Raw genomic sequence first — 17,333 nt, forward strand, 5'->3', positions numbered from 1 at the left:
GTTACTGGACAGCCTGGACAGTGAGACTTACCCTGCTGGATGCGAGCAAACTGCACCCATTGGATTGAGGTACCTCTGCATCTGTGGAGCAGGAGGATGCATCAGGCTCCATCAGGGGAAGGGGGCAAAAATAACCATCGTTTTTTGTGCAGACAATTCTTTGTGTATTGGCAACATCTGTTCCGTTTGAAAGACTGTTCAGTTCTTCAGGGTATATTGTCAATAAAATGAGATCATGTCTGCTTCCAGGAAAATATAAACACTCTGGTATGTCTGCGTGACTGGCTAAAGTGATGCCTACTTGCCTACTATAAAGTGTCTGACAGTCAATATACTAGTGACGTTTCATAATTAAAGTTAAACTAACTTTCTACGTTTTTCTTAAAGTTTAATAAGAAAAAATTACTTACGTCAGTTCTACAATTTGAATTTAAAAGGTATTTGTGTGAACTGTGAAGTTAAAGAGGAGTTCCACCCAAAAATGGAACTTCCTCTTAACCCACTCCTCTCCCCCTTACATGCCACATTTGGCATGTAATTTTTTTTGGGGGGGAGTGGGGGCTTCAGGAGAAGGAGACTTCCTGTCCCACTTCCTCCTTCCGCCGAGGGGCTGCAAAGGCGATTAAGCTTAATCGCCTTTTGGCAGCCCCTCCCTGTAGGCGATCGCCTAGGACACGTCAGGTCCTAGGCGATCGCCTGTCCAATCAAACAGTGCAGCGCCGGGCCGCGCATGCATGCGCAGTGCCGCTCGCGCATGCACAGTGGGTGCCCGGCCGTGAAGCCGAAAGCTGTCACGGCCGGGGGCCCACAGTGACAATGAAGACGCCGGCCGGGGAGGGGGGGGGAGGAGCGGACCCCCGGCCAGTGCGTCGCTGGAACGCTGGGGCAGGTAAGTGTCAGTTTATTAAAAGCCAGCAGCTACTCTTTTTGTAGCTGCTGACTTTTAATAAACTTAAAAAATGGGTGGAAAACCCCTTTAAGTCATGGATTGTGGAAACCAACTAGTGTCGGGTGATTGTATATAGTGTATACCACATTTACCACTGACTAATGCAGAGTTGCAATGCAAAAAGATCAGTTAAAAGTAGTTGGATCTGCATGTGCGTTATAATTAATCAAAATTAGTTGATTAATCGATTAAACAAAAAAACAATTAATTAAACACGAAAATTTTAATCAGTTACAGCCCTACTATGTTTCCATAGCCACCAATCATATTTAGACTTTCCTTGAAAATGTTTATGTGATTGGTGGTGAAGGAAGCAGGGAGAGAGGAGTTTGCACAGTGCAGGCTTCATGAAGTACACTTCTATTGCCTTCTAATGTCCCTTTATGGAGCCTTATACTGTATGCTTATTTATCATAGGAACTATAGGAATACAGAGGAGTAAGATTAAGGTAAATGAAATTAATTGTCCTGACTTTGGTACACCTGTTGTATTTATTAATTCACACCAGAGGATCACTAAATGCTTTTACTTACTTACCAAGAATTGCTCTTTGTTGTTTGGTGTATTTGGTTTGACTCAAAGAAAAGCCTGGACTTTTACAAACAAAACCAAGTGAAAATAGCAATTAATTAATACTATTTATTATTCTAGGTCTGTATGCCACTGTAATAGTCATAGTCACAAAGGGCAGGCCACATGATTATTGCAGCTGTCAAAGTTAAATAGCTAGCACAGTGCCAGAATTTGACTTGTAAACAGGAAGCAGGTTGGTACTACATTTTGAAAAATATCTGGTTTCACAACTTCAGCTATTAAAGCAGAACTATACTGTAGAGTTAAGAACTGCATCATATAAGGGAACTTTAGTGAAAGGGCTAAAAAACTCAAGGATTCAGACTGCCCCCAGCAATTAACATGCCGATCACGGTCAGTTCTGGAGGGAGGAGTCTAGAGATGGCGCGGTCAGTGTGGAGGAGCAGCTAGACGGGATGCCCGCTCTCCAGCCATGCTCCGAACCTACGCTGAACTGAGTGAGAGCTGGACCCCCCGCTCCCTCCGCTCCCTCCGCTTCCTCCACTAGGCGCGGGTGCCCCCCTCCCTCCTCCCTCCCTCTCCGGAACATAGCTCCTGGCCGGCCGCTCGGAGCAGATCTGCACGGGTCTCCCCCGGACGGCTAACCTGACACGTGGGCGGCTTCTCCGGCTCCCTTGTCTCTCCCGGCTGACAGGCTAGTGGCGGCGCTGCGTCTCCCTCGTCCCTCCTGATTCTCCTGGCTGATAGCAGCAGTGCTGCGTCCAGGTGCTACATCACCCTGGTCTGCCCAGACCCCCGGAGCGTGTGAGTGGACGCGCTGTGGAGGCGCGCCGCGCGGCTCCAGGAGGGGGGCTCGGGGGGGGGGGACCGACATGCAGTGCTGGGAAGGCTCTGTAAGCTCCGTAGCCCTGCAGCCCAGTGAAATGGAGCTCCAGTCCTAGACTAAGAGGATTTAGCCTGCAGCTGGCTTCACCATCACAGCCACAATAGTAGGTGGGGAAACATTCTGGAACCTACTACAACAGCTGGTAAGCCCCCCTATCAACCACTGGACCGGTGAGTACACACTACGAGTGCACTTCAACCATTGAAGTGGTGAGTACAAACTCCTTATTAAAAAATATATAAGAACTATTAAAAAGAAATATATAAATGGGACACTGCTCTCTGTGGAGAATGATAAAAGGATGGGACTGTGATGATAGCATGGAATAATGTGACATGAGAGCCATGAGTTCAGCACTGCTTTCTCTTTTTTTTTTTTTTTTTTGTGTTCCTGCAAGGAGGTCGGTAACCCCATAGTTTCTCCTGTGGCCCCCTCTTGATACTTTCTTTCTTCTTATGGGGATCAATAAGTGAACAAGATACACGGAATTTTTTGTACTATATTTGGTAGATGGACACTGGAGTCGGATAGAAGAGGGGGGTCAGTATACATGTATATGGCTCTGAATGGTTCTGAAAATCTTTATATAAAGTTAAAGATAAAGGACAGAAATATTACAACAACCTTAAATAACCTTAAATTGCGATAAACGAAACATCAAAAACCATAACATAACGGTAAAAGTATCGGTAAAAGTATTATACACATTGTGGGTAATCTGACTACAGAGCCAGGAAAACCCGTAGGAGAAGGTTCCCAAGATATACGGGTGCTGGAGACGGGGAGGAGAGGGGAGTACACACCTATCACAAGTGCAAACGGATTTCCCCCGGAACCGCTCTAAAGTGACGTAGTTACAACTTAGGGGCAAGGATGACCACAAGGGGAAAAATAGTGAAAGGCGGGGCAACCCCAAAGGTACCCCGTTTAAGTCAAAGCCCAGGCCCGATGTGTAAATTTGTGACCCATGGGATAAATGGCGACAACCAGCACATAGAAAAACCATCGATTGGCAGAGCAGGCCAAGCAGAAAGAGAAAAGAAAAAAGATAAGAAAAAGGGGCCAGCTAATACCTTGGCGGACTCAGAAACATTTTCAGAATCACTCCTAGAGAGCAGAACAGACCAAGACAGGGAAACAGACAAAGAAATAGATCTAGAACAGAGAAATAAGGAAGAAACGCAGGATATGACACTTTTGCCAACAAAAAGGGAGATGGAAGGAATGTTCGCTGCTTTAGAAAGATCACTCAAAACGCAAATGGAAAAAATGGAGAAAAATATGGGGCATATATTGGAAAGAGTGGAAGAAGTGGAGAAAAAAGTTGACCACAATGTAATCTCATTTAAAAAACTAGAAGATGAAATAAAAGCATTAAAAATAAACCAACGAGAACAGGCGTATAAATTAGAAGATCAAGAGAACAGAGATAGAAGAAAGAATATAAGAATACGCGGTGTTCCAGAAACGACACAAGCCGAGAACCTCCCAGAAATAATAAGAAAAATCTGCAATCCAATACTAGAGAGAGAAACAACTTCCCCGCTCAGAATAGAACGAGCACACAGAATAAGACGTCCTAGGGAGAGAGCACAGGATTACCCAAGGGACATTATTGTGCGTTTTGAAAGTTGGGAAGAGAAAAACCAGCTATGGAGAAAATTGAGAGGGAAGTCGCCGTTAGAATACGATCAACATAATATTCAAATTTATCAAGATCTGTCACAAGAGACGTTAAAACGAAGAAGAAGTTTAAAACCCTTGCTAGGTGTTCTGCAGGAGCATGATATTCAGTATAATTGGGGATTTCCAGCGTGCCTAATAGGCAGGAAAAATGGTGTTTCGGCAAGACTGAGGTTTTTGGAGGAAATACCAGAATTTTGTCATAGCTTAGGCATCCCAATACCAAAAAATTATTAGTGTTGATCGGCCGGGGAGGGGGGGAACTGTGGGGGGGGGGGGGCAGTGGGTAGGAGGGAAATGGGGAGGGTCAACATAGTAAGCTATCGGAGTGGGACTGGGGAGAAGGGAGACCCAGAGAGTGCTTCTTCACCAGTTCCCTAGTATAGGGGGACAGGAGACCGGGCCAAAATAGAACTCCACCTCAGCCTGAGGAGCAAAAGAGCGCCAGGAGCGCCAAATAGAAAAAGCTCTAAAAATGACCAGAAGGTCAGGGATCGAATGGGGGGGGGGAGGGGAGGAGAAAGCCCCAAAAGAAGAACAGGGGGGCAAGGTACAAATGGAAGGGAGGGGGGGAGGGAGAAGGGAGGGGGGGAGGAGTTTGGGTGGGAAGGGAGAGGGGAAGATTAGAGAGGGGGGGAAAGGGATTCAGATCTGTGTGTCATGCAGCAGGAAAGAACATATATACCCAAGACAGAGGGGAAAAAAAAAAAAAAAAAAAAAAACATGACAAACATAAATTTCTTAACATACAATGTAAGAGGTCTCAGTTGCCCTGAAAAAAGGCATATGGTACTAAGAGAAGTTGAAAGGTATTCCGCTGAAATAGTTTTCCTGCAAGAGACACACATAACGTTGGACTCTAATGTTAGATTGTATTCTCGGGCAGTTCCTATTTGGTACTATGGGGACTCCCCAAAGAAGAGAGCAAAAGGGGTCGCCATAGGAATAGGGAAGAATATTTCCTTTACAGTAGAAGACAGGAAAGTAGACCCGGAAGGTCGTTATTTGTTCCTAAAAGGAGTACTCCAAGGGAAAAAATACACGTTAGCAAATATTTACTGCCCAAACAGCCAACCACACAAATATCTGAGGGGGATTTTGAATGCCTTAATGGACTTTAAATTAGGACATGTAATACTAGCAGGAGATTTCAATCTCTCAATGGACTATCAACTGGATAGTACATCCGGGGCTCAGAGGCGAAATATTAAACAGCTTAGAATATTAAGAAAAAAAATGCATAGCCACTGTTTAATAGATCCCTGGAGGATTACATATCCAAATAAAAGAGACTATACCTACTATTCCTCCGTGCATGGAACATACTCAAGACTGGACTATATATTGGTAGACCATGAGTTATTGGAAGAGGTAGTTAAAACTTCAATAGGGGTATCTACAATCTCAGATCACGCTCCTGTAATAGCGGAAATTAGATTCAAAGAAATAGAGCAAAGAAAAGGATCATGGAACTTGAATGAAGAACTTATAGAGGATATAGAGGTAAACAACATAGTGAGAATGGATCTGGATCAATATTTCACCCTTAATAACACACCTGAAGTAAGGGTAGCTACCGTTTGGGAGGCCCATAAGGCATACATCAGAGGGAAAATAATCTCAATAGGAGCAGGGAAAAAAAAGATAAGGAAATTAAACATGAAAAAATTAACAACTGAGCTATTTGAACTGGAGCAAATGCATAAAGAGCGAGGAGAAAACGAAATATATCATGAAATTATTGTAAAGAGGACCCAGCTTAGAGATCTGATGAAGGTTGAAACAAGAGACATATTCAAAAATGTTAGAAAGGAGAGGTATAAATGGGGGAACAAACCAGGGAAACATTTAGCCAGAATATCCAGGGAAAAAAAAAAAAAAAACTACATCGAAAAAATAAAGAATCAAGACGGCCTTATGAAATATAAGACGTCTGAAATAGCGGAATCCTTTCGGACTTTTTATAGTTCATTATATTCAATAAGAACCAAGGAAACACAGGAGCAAGAAAAGATGAGAAAAAGGAAAATCAGGGAATACTTAGAAGAAGCGAAATTACCTAAAATTTCTCAAAACGACATTGAATCCTTAGAGGCCCCAATAACTCAAGAAGAGGTACATAGAGCCTTCCGGGAAACCCCGTGCGGGAAAAGTCCAGGCCCCGATGGCTTGCCGATCAAATATTATAAAACATTTAGCGAACTTCTGGTCCCAGAGATGTGTAACTATTTTAACAAAATAGGAGAGGAAGAAGAAATAAGAAAAGAATCTCTTTTGGCAAATATTTCTATTATCCCTAAAACGGGAAAAGATGGAACGTTGTGTTCCAGCTATCGTCCAATAGCACTGTTAAACGCAGACCTGAAAGTATACGCGAAAATATTAGCAACCAGGATAAAAGGTTTAATGCCGCAATTAATAAACTCAGATCAGGCGGGCTTTGTAGCAGGCAGAGAAGGAAGAGACAATAGTATAAGGACCCTGTTACTGTTACAACAAGATCCAAAAAGGAAACCCCCAGTCGTACTCATGTCCTTAGATGCCGAAAAAGCATTTGACAGAGTCGACTGGGGGTTTATGATGGAAACTTTACAAAATATAGGCCTGGGACCAAGGTTCATGAAATGGGTAAAGAACCTGTACAGCCACCCGACGGCAAGGGTGAAGGTCAATGGGAGTGTGTCATCTGTGTTCAACATGGAAAACGGAACCAGACAGGGGTGCCCGCTCTCACCTCTCCTATATGTAATAGCCTTGGAACCGTTGTTAGCAAAAATCCGGGAAAACCCGGGGATAGGAGGGGTGAGAGTGGGAGATGAAGAACACAAGGTGGCGGCGTATGCGGATGACATACTCCTATATCTGACCAAACCCAGAGTATCTCTCCCTAATGTTATAAAGGAAATAAAAAGATATGGAGAACTTTCAAATTTTAAAATAAACCCGATAAAAACGGTAATCTTGAATCTGGGGATAGAAAAAAAAGAAGCAGAAGAACTACAGAAAGAGTTTCCATTTACATGGGAAAAAGAAGCTATAACGTACTTGGGTATAAAAATTACATCTAAAGTTGAAAAACTCTACTCGGCCAACTTTGTCCCCTTAATTAACGACATTAACCAAGACCTGAAAAACCTAGCAAAAAAACATATCTCCTGGATAGGCAAGATTAATGCGTTTAAAATGATGATTTTACCAAAGATAACATACAAACTTCAAATGCTCCCAATAAAAATACCGCAAAGCTTCTTTAAAGTAATTAAAACAGTAATTTTGAAATATATATGGGCAGGTAAAAAGGCTAGATTAAGTTATTCATTGTTGAGCATGAAAAAAAAAGGAGGGGGGTTGGGGCTCCCTGATATAAAAAGATATTATTTTGCTGTAAACTTAGCCAGGCTGGTAGAATGGACAAACGCACATACACAAAAAAAATGGGTACGTATGGAAGAAATATTAAGTAGGACACTATTAAACAGAAATGTATGGATACCACCGAAAATGAGGGAATTGAGCACAAACACACACAACATAACAAGGAACGTATTTAGGATATGGGACACAATATTTAGACGGGAAAAATGGGAGTATAACTCCCCATTAATCCCATTAGCAGGCACAAATTTTTTTCCACCAGGTAACGGAACACGTTTTGGAAAACACCTAGGGGAGAAAAAATTAAAAGATATTGTTACACGGGGAAAAATTAAACTTAGACAAGAGATAAAAATAGGGGAAGGGGAACAAAGCATGAGTGAATGGGAGTATATGCAGTTAAAACATTTTGTGAGCACACTACCACAACCAATTAGGGAAGACAAGACACTATATCCAATAGAAAAAATATGCAGCATGGACAAGCCCCTGATACACGGTATATCAAAGGTATACGGGATACTAACAGAACTCGAGACCCAGGAAGCATTGCCTTTTTTAGAAAAATGGGAAAGCGACATTGGTAAAAAAATTGATAAAACACAAATGATAGGTGCAGTATATAACCATGCTGCGGACATTACCACCATAGAAGCAAACTATAAATGTATGGTGCGATGGCACATGACCCCATCAAGAATGAATAAGATCCACCCTAGAAATTCAGAGCTATGTTGGAGAAACTGTAAACAAAAAGGAACAACGCTGCATATATGGTGGGACTGCCCGAGAATGCAGGAATTTTGGAAAGAAATCTTGAAATATATTGTAGAAATAACAGGAGAGACGATTCTATGTAGCCCGCTGACCTGTTTGTTTCACGGAACTGAAAAAACAAAAAAACAATATGGAACAACTCTGGTCCCAGTGTTGTTAAATGCAGCTAAGGCTCTGATCCCCAAAAATTGGCTACACCCAAAGAGGCCATCAATTAAAGAGTGGATAGAAAGGGTGGAATATATAGAAGAGATGGAGTATCTTGCCTGCAGAGAGTTAGGAGAAGAGGACAAAAACAGGAGGGTATGGGAAAAGTGGAAAGTGTTTAAATCCACAGAAAAGTTCGTCCAGGGAACGATAGAAGCAGAAAGCTGAGAAACCATAAAGAAGATTGCATGGCACACAGATCCGGGGGGGGGGAGGAGGGGGGGGAAAGGAAAAGGGGGGAGGAAAAAGGGGGAAAAAAAAAAAAAAAAAGGGGGGGATTAATTATGATATGCTAATTATGATATGCTATCAAAGAATGCAGTTAGATTCGTTAAGCGGGAAAATACTAACCTAACAGTTTAAAAATGTTAAATTCGTAATGTCAAAAAAAAAAAAAAAAAAAAAAAAAAAAAAAACCACGAATGATGCGAAGCCGCAAGAGAGACGCTAAGGGCGGGCGAACCGTGAGCTAGCCTCTCGGCTATATGTGAGCAGAGTCTGACGTGAGAGAAAAAAAAAAAAAAAAACATGCCGATCACATATACACACACATGTTAAAGCAGAGCTCCAGTCCCTATGTAGCGCCTTTGTACTTTTCAGTACAGGTGCTATGTCAAATTTAGTGGGATGAGAGAGTTATTTGCTCTCATCCATGTTGATTTGTTTAAATTCGGCTGTTGCCAGCCCTGAACTGTCCTGTGGGTCGTTCTGTGCTCCAGAGATGTAGTTCCATCTCTGGATGGCAGGTGGCGCCAGAGGGGTCCAGGCGGAGGCGCCCTTTCTCCAGCAGCCAATTAGAGGAGTGTTTCCCTCGTGGGGCATGCTGGGGGAGGGTATTTCTGTGGCAGACGCCATTTTTCGGGGTTCTTCGCGGGTTCCTGGTTCCAGGTGCGGCACCCACCTTTAGGGTGTGCGCACATCACGGGCCCCGGCGATATGGCCTACCAGGCCGGGCGCACATGCTACGCGGAGTTCCTCACTCTGGGCCCTCATGGCCCGGAGCAACTGATGCTGCCAAGGGGCCCCAGTGACTTACTGGGTCCCCCACCTCTATTAAGAAGATCCCAAGCGAGTTGTGCTGTTCGGTGGGGAGTCGGACTGAGGTGAACCCGGAGGCAGGTGATCCAACAGGGCTTAGACGAACCATGGGGGATCTGGGTGACCGGACACTGACAGGTTGTATGCTGCAAACTGTCAGTCGGTGGCCCCAAAATATAACAAGACTACCTGAGGAAGATTCAGGCGAAATTGTGTTTACTGGGAGGATTCTCTCTAACATCCATGTCAATGAGTATTGGCGTAAAATGAAGGATGGATGGCCGCACTCCAAACCAAACAGGTTGTCTTTATTTAAACGAACAGCAAAAACATACCAGATCACAGCAACAGAAACAGGAGGATAACCGACGTTTCGCACTGACTTAGTGCTTATTCATGGCTAACATGCATTGAGACTGTTTAGTATATATAGAGATCAAAAGCTGACATGTGACCTGATTGAATGATTGGCTGGAGGTGGCCCGCAATCACTGGACACACCAGAAGCCAATATCAGGTCACAGACTGCTGGTGCATACCAAAAGGGAAAAAAGGAAAACATTTTTTTAAAAAGAAAAGCAAAATATAAATAAACCAAAATCCAAGGTGCCAAAGTACAAACATAATCCACATAAATGTATATCTGGACTAGGTATGTTTAAGTGAATAAACAAACATAGTGCAATTAAATACCATCAAACACTTATACAAAACAATATATATCAATATAGGTATAACAAAGAATTAGATTCATTGTGAGTGTGAAATAAGAGTAAATATAAATGTAAATACAAGGAGAGGCAGTCTCTCAGGGCTCTCCCCCTTCCACATGGGAATAGGACAGGAAGGAAAGTTGCATCATGTGAAGCTGTACTGAGCAGGAGTGGCCTCTCTTTTGGGGTACCCAGTCGGGGTACTGGACATCGGATATGGACACTGCTGAAGGGACTCTTCTTATCTAGAGGTATGAACTGGTCAGCCTGAACTTGGATAAACTAGAATGTGTATGGAGGAATCTGTGGAAGACTGTTTCATATCAACTCTGTACTTTGCAAGAAGTTTAAGTGAAAGCTTCTAAATCCATCAAATGCCTGATCTGAAGTTCTTACAAAGAGGCGCATGTAAGAGTGTATTAAAAGAACAGGGCTTGTACTAAAAGGGGATGAAGAGGAGATACAAGAGGATCACCATGAAAGGGTTAATCATGATATGAAGTTGGTGGGAGATGTGGCCCAGCGCCGTTGCCATGGGTAACCAATAAAGTGGTGTTAAAGCAGCCAGATGTTAAAGCAGCCAGCAAGTGGTAGGTGCCTTGGCATGGGAGATAGTAACCCTGGTGAGCCTGACCCCCTCCCTATCGATCGGAAACCCCACACAAGGAACCGATAACGTGCCTTAGGGAACCTATAGGCCTAGCCTGGAGGTATAGGAAGAGAAAGAGAAAAGTGGATCCAAGCAAAGTATAAGGCTCATTAATAACAGAGGTGAGGTGACAATTGTGGCCAGTGGCGGCTGGTGCTCAAAATTTTTGGGGGGCGCAAATGAAAAAATAAATAACAATTGCAGCCTCACTGTGCCCATCAAATGCAGCCACTGTGCCATCAATTGTCACCACTGTGCCATGCCATCAAACACAGCCACTGTGCCATCAATTGTCACCACTGTGCCATGCCATCAAATGCAGTCATTGTGCCATGCCATTAAATGCAGTCACTGTGCCATCAATTGTCACCACTGTGCCATGCCATCAAACGCAGCCACTGTGCCATCAATTATCACCACTGTGACATGCCATCAAATGCAGTCACTATGCCATCAATTCGCACCACTGTGCCATGCCATCAAACGCAGTCACTGTGCCATGCCATCAAACGCAGCCACTGTGCCATGCCATCAAACGCAGTCACTGTGCCATGCCATCAAACACAGCCACTGTGCCATCAATTGTCACCACTGTGCCATGCCATCAAACGCAGCCACTGTGCCCCTCAATTGTCGCCACTGTGCCAATTGTCACCACTGTACCCCTTAATTGTCACCACTGTGCCCATTGTTGCCACTGTGCCCTTTAATTGTTGCCACTGTGCCCATTGTCACCACTGTGCCCATTGATGCCAATGTGCCCTTTGTCCCATTGTGCCCTTTGTTGCCACTGTGCCCATTGATGCCACTGTGCCCTTTGTCGCCTCTGTGCCCATTGTCGCCGCTGTGCCCTGTAAAATGCACTTACCTTTCTCCTTCCACGTCCCTCGATGTCTTCTCCCGCCTTGGTGACGCTTCAGCCAATCAGGTTACCGATAACCAGAATCGGTGAACCTGATTGGCTGAGACGGCCGTCAGTCTTATCCAAGGAACGCACCCCCCGTACGTTCCGAGGATAAGCATCCGGGAGACGAGGGCTGTACTCGGGAAGCCTATCAGAGCCGCTGGCTCTGATAGGCACTTCCGCACAGCCAATCAGCTGCCGTTATTCAGGTGGTTGGCGCTCAAGTTCCGGCCATCTGAATAGACCAGCGGCAGCTGGCAACAATAACATACATTCATGCAATTAATGTATTTTTTTTCAGTGGCGCTGCAGAGCCAGAGGGGGCGGCGCTCCAGCGCCCTCTATAGACGGACCGCCACTGGTAGTGTGATGTGCACAGTGCAATGAGCTGCAGTAAAACGCCGCATTTTTATACAGCCAGGTGACATGATTAAGAGTCAGTACATGACTTGTCAAATGAAGCTAAGGAAAAAAAAGGGAGTAGAGCAATCACATTGCTGTCATGAGCCAGCACTGTCACTAACCCAGAATGGTGCGTTTTACTGGGCTAGTGTAAACATGGTGATAGGGTCCTTTATCAACATACTGCTGAAAAACTGCACTGAAAATGCATGTGCAGTAACATGTATTTACATGCCTTTGTAATTATTTGGTGGTGTGAATGAGGCCCATATAAAACCATTGTTTCTATGTGCTCTTGCAGTGATTTGCATTTTTCCAGTACAGAAAAATTCAAGCCAAGTGTGAATGAAAAGGAAAATTAATGCAGCCTCCACATCTAAGGCTAGGTTTACACCTAGCGCTTTGTAAACATGCGCTCTTGTGTGTTTGGGTTTTTCATATGTTGTCATTCTACATATATAAGGCAGTCCATTCAACAAACGCACCAAAGTTGTTTTTGTACCTTTTTGGACTTTGAGCCTTGTCTATTTTTTTTAACTGGATATTTTGATGCATGGATGCAAAAACGCACATTTGCTTGCTGTGTTTGGGGTGCCATTAACAATGAGGCTGCATTTACACCTAATTGTTTCACGAAACGCATGAAATGAAATTGACGGTGCTATTCATTGTTAATGGCACCCCAAACAGCGCAAGCACATGCATGTTTTTGCGCATTTCAAAACGTGCATCAAAACATGTGGTTAACCAGTAAGGGATAAAAACAATGCAGGCGCCTCTGAGTGCAGACTGTTTACATTTGTATTTAGAGGCGCTTGCTTTGTTTTTCTTTCTTACTTACATATTCTGGAGATTGCTTCTGCTTCCCTGCAAAAGGTTGGGCCTGAAACAGTGGACTTTCTCACCCCGTTTTCATGGTTGCTGTATTGCAGCTGTCGGACAAAAGACTATATAGATTTTTTGAGTACAATAAGATTGGTATACATTTTGCGACACACATGTATATTTGTGGTTAACCAGCTCCCACCCAGCCTATAGCAAAAGAACAGTCGGGCGGGATTTTCATTAATCTGGGTGGACGTCATATGACGTCCTCCCAGATTGTGCAGGGCTGCACTGCGGGGCGATTGGTCATTGGCGATCGGTCATGTGTCCAATCATAGCAGATCACATGACAATTGTTGTAAACAATGGATGGCTTCCTTTCATGCCATCCATTCTGTATCATTGTGTTGCTAGCTTTGATTGGTCACAGTGATCACATGGTACAGACAGGGCCATTAAAAGCTTTGTACAATCACAACAAAACACAACACACTGAAGGAAACTAGTTTGTTTAGTAAAATTCCCTGCTACAGTATAAGCAATCATAATCCTTATCACTTTTCCAGAGTAGTCTTTTCTGACGAAGTTCCGAGACACATGGAACGAAACATGTAAACTCTTGGGGATCAGCGCCCCCCATACATGTTGAGGTTTGCTACCCCCTTTAGCTCAGTGACATTTACACTTTGAGCAACTATGCAGCTTTTTGAAGGACACCACATGGAGACATGAATTGGTCTATACTGAAGACAACCACCACCCTCTGCATGGAGCTGCTCTAAACTGTTTTGGATTGGAGACTGGAGATGATCATTTTACTATATATCCTGTTTGGACATTGGCATTAGCCAGCTACTGGCATTAACCTTTGTTTATCACCGGACATCAGTACCAACTATTATTTCACCAGATTTTAGTAATGAGTAGTGCACCCAGTGCTGTTTATATACACAGATGGATGGATTGGCTGCAATCCCTTTGAGCAACTTGTGACAAAATATTGGATGGAATAGCTGCGATTCCGAGCTATTTGTGACAGCTAACAGTGAGTAAACTTGTGTGTTACACTGCTTTGAAATACTACTGCAAACACTGTTTCCCATAACCATCATGCTATTTGTCTGCCTACAAGTTGCCTACCCAACACTGTGGATATAAATCTTATGGATTGATTTAGATCTTCTATGAGTAACAGCTGCTAGCAATATAACGAACAGCTCTATGGACACAGTTTTCAACATCACAATTACTTTGATTGAATGGACTATACCCGTATGATATGGGAATCCGTTTAACTGTGACCATAATATTGAAACTTTACTTATTACACTTCTGGTGAATAACATTATGAACATCTACAGCGACTTGCTATCTCCTCTATGTCTCCCAAACAACTCTAAGGCCCCATACACACGATAGAATCCATCCGCAGATAAATCCCAGCAAATGGGTTTCAGCGGATAGATCCTATGGTGTGTACACGCCAGCGGATCTTTTTCCGCGGATATATCTCCCCTGGGATGGATTCCAGCAGATCGAATATTCGCTGACATGCAGAACATATCCATCTGCTGGAGTCCATCCCAACGGATGGATCCGCTGGTCTGTACAGACTCACCGAATCCATCCGTCCGAAGGGATCCCCCGCATGCGTCGCAATGATTCAACGCATGCGTGGAATTCCTTATATGACAGCGTCGCGCACGTCGCCGCGTCATAATCGCGGCGACGGCGCGACACGTCATCGCCAGAGGATTTCGGCGCGGATTTCAATGCGATGGTGAGTACACTCCATCGCATTAAAATCTGCTGAAATCCTCGAGAGGATTTATCCGCGGAAACGGTCCGCTGGACCGTATCCGCGGATAAATCCTCCCGTGTGTATGGGGCCTAAGAATCAATGAGATTAGATCCATATGGAGGTTACACCTGTCCGACATGGTGATTTCTATGGAAGGACTTTCCTACTACCCATCAGGTTCCTTGTCCCTCTGGTATTTTCATTCACTATCTTGCTTGTCACAAGCTATCCATCAGAGTGGAGTGGTGTATTATTTTTACCACACTCACGTGGTTTGTACATATTCTTTTCCAGGTGCCCTCTTTTTGCTGCGTTTCCACACATAGACAGTGGACAATTATCACCTGTCATTACAGGGAACCACTGTCCTGTGTGGGAACTATCAGGGGCATATTTAGCTAGCAATTGGGCTCTTTATCTGGGGGGGGGGGTGTCTGTGTTTTGTGGAGGGTGGGTGCGTTATCCATATATCTCGGTTCTCCTGCGGGAGAATCGGTTTTGTTTGGTTACCAGTATATGCCATTGGGGAATGATCTGGGCAGGTCCACCTATTTTTAGGGGACCAGGTTTTATGTATTTTTCATGTTTTTGATATAGCTTATAGCTCTAATAAACTTGTAGTTAACTCTTTAGGGTGTGCAGCAGTCTGTTTATTTTTTAATTTTTTCATTTCTGTTGTCATATTCCATATTAGATTGCACCCCCCGATAATATCGGTGAGTACTGCAGTAGTTTAAATTAGGTGGGAATACCATATTCTCTTTTTGTTCAGTACCACTGTACTATGCTAATACTGTATTGCTCTGGTCACAGTGTGTTAAAAAAAAAAATATATAAGAAAAAAACATAATTAAAAATGTTAATTTTATTTATTTATTTTTTTGTGCTGTCACCAGTCAGTGTCCCTGATCACCGCCATATGATGACGCTGTACTGCACTGTTGAATCACATCCATCTCGGACAACGCTGCAGTGTGAACCGGCACTTATTTTTTTATTTTCCAAAAAATTATGACCAAAAAATCACAACTTCAAAAAACTTGCCATGCTTCCTACTAAATACCTTGGACTGTCTACTGTCTACTTTCCAAAAAGGGGTCATTTGGGCAGGGGGTATTTGTACTGTCCTTGCATCTTTGGGCCTCAAGAAATTAGATAGGCCGTCAGTACATCAGAATTTATTGCAAATCCACTGCTTGTTCCCGCATCGCATGTCTCCTGGCAGCAGTTCACACTGCCATATGCGAACTGCTGGGAGTGTCAATTAAAAGTTAATGACACCCCCAAATCAGTTTGCATATCGTAGTGTGATCTGAAAATTCAGACGGGAATCGGTTTGCATGGGTGTGAACGCGCATGCGATCCGATTCTGCTGCGGACCAAAAAAAGGGTCCTGTGCAAGTTTGGTCTGAATGCGATTTCAGCATTACTATCTGTATGGCTGAAATCACATCGTACAGAGATCGCATGTGATTTGCACTGCAGTGCGGTGTGAATCACATTCGATCTCGGACAACGCTGCAGTGTGAACCCGCACTTATTTCTTCATTTTCCCCAAAATTATGACCAAAAAATCACAACTTCAAAAAACTTGCCATGCTTCCTACTAAATACCTTGGACTGTCTACTTTCCAAAAAGGGGTCATTTGGGCAGGGGGTATTTGTACTGGCCTGGCATCTTTGGGCCTTTAAGAAATGAGATAGGCCGTCAGTACATCAGGATTACCGTAATTGATTTTCAGATATGTGGACTCTTTCCTACAGACTTAATAATATACACTGATTTGGGTTATTTTCACCAAAGAAATGTAGCAGAATACATTTTGGGCTAAATTAATGAAAAAATATTATTTCTTTGCAAAATGTTATAACAGAAACAAAGAAAAATGCATTTACAAAATTTTCATTTTTTTTTTTTTTAATGGTGATTAAATACCACGAAAAGAAAGCTCTAGTTGTGGGAACAAAATAAAAAAAAAATTGTTTGGGTAGCAAGCTGCATGACTGTGTAATTGTCATTCAAAATGTGACAGCGCTGAAAGCTGAAAATTGTCCTGGGCAGGGAGGGGGAGAAAGTGCCTGGTATTGAAGTGGTTAAAAAAGGCATGAAGCTCAAGGCCGAAAAAGGGTACGAGCTACTTGGGTGCATTACGTTCGAGCTGCACTATGTGCGTAGCACAAAAATGCATTTAAAAAAAACATGCAAAAATGTGTGTTCACGTAAGGCTAGGTGTGGGCGTAGCTGTAATCGCATTGCGACATGCGTTTCATGAATACATTTCACGTACGCTTTTGCCCAAGTTTAGAAAACTCTCAGGTGTGAACACCACCTAACCCTTGCAGTGCGGGCACAGCCCCGCTCTATGGGGATCTCATGTTGCATGGCGCTATTAAACGCTGCAGTAGACGGGGCACAGCACACATTACAGGTTTTTACCCGTAATGTGCACATTTTACCTGTGCAAAAAATAGTTTTTGGCCATAATTCAACTCTAAGCACTTCCCAATGTGGTTTCCTTTCATCCTGCAGTGTTTTCCTGTCAGTAAGTACAAAGGTAGGTGACACAAATAATGAGCTTCAGCCTGGAA

This window comes from Rana temporaria, chromosome 4, assembly GCF_905171775.1.
Source record: "Rana temporaria chromosome 4, aRanTem1.1, whole genome shotgun sequence".
NCBI lineage: Eukaryota > Metazoa > Chordata > Amphibia > Anura > Ranidae > Rana > Rana temporaria.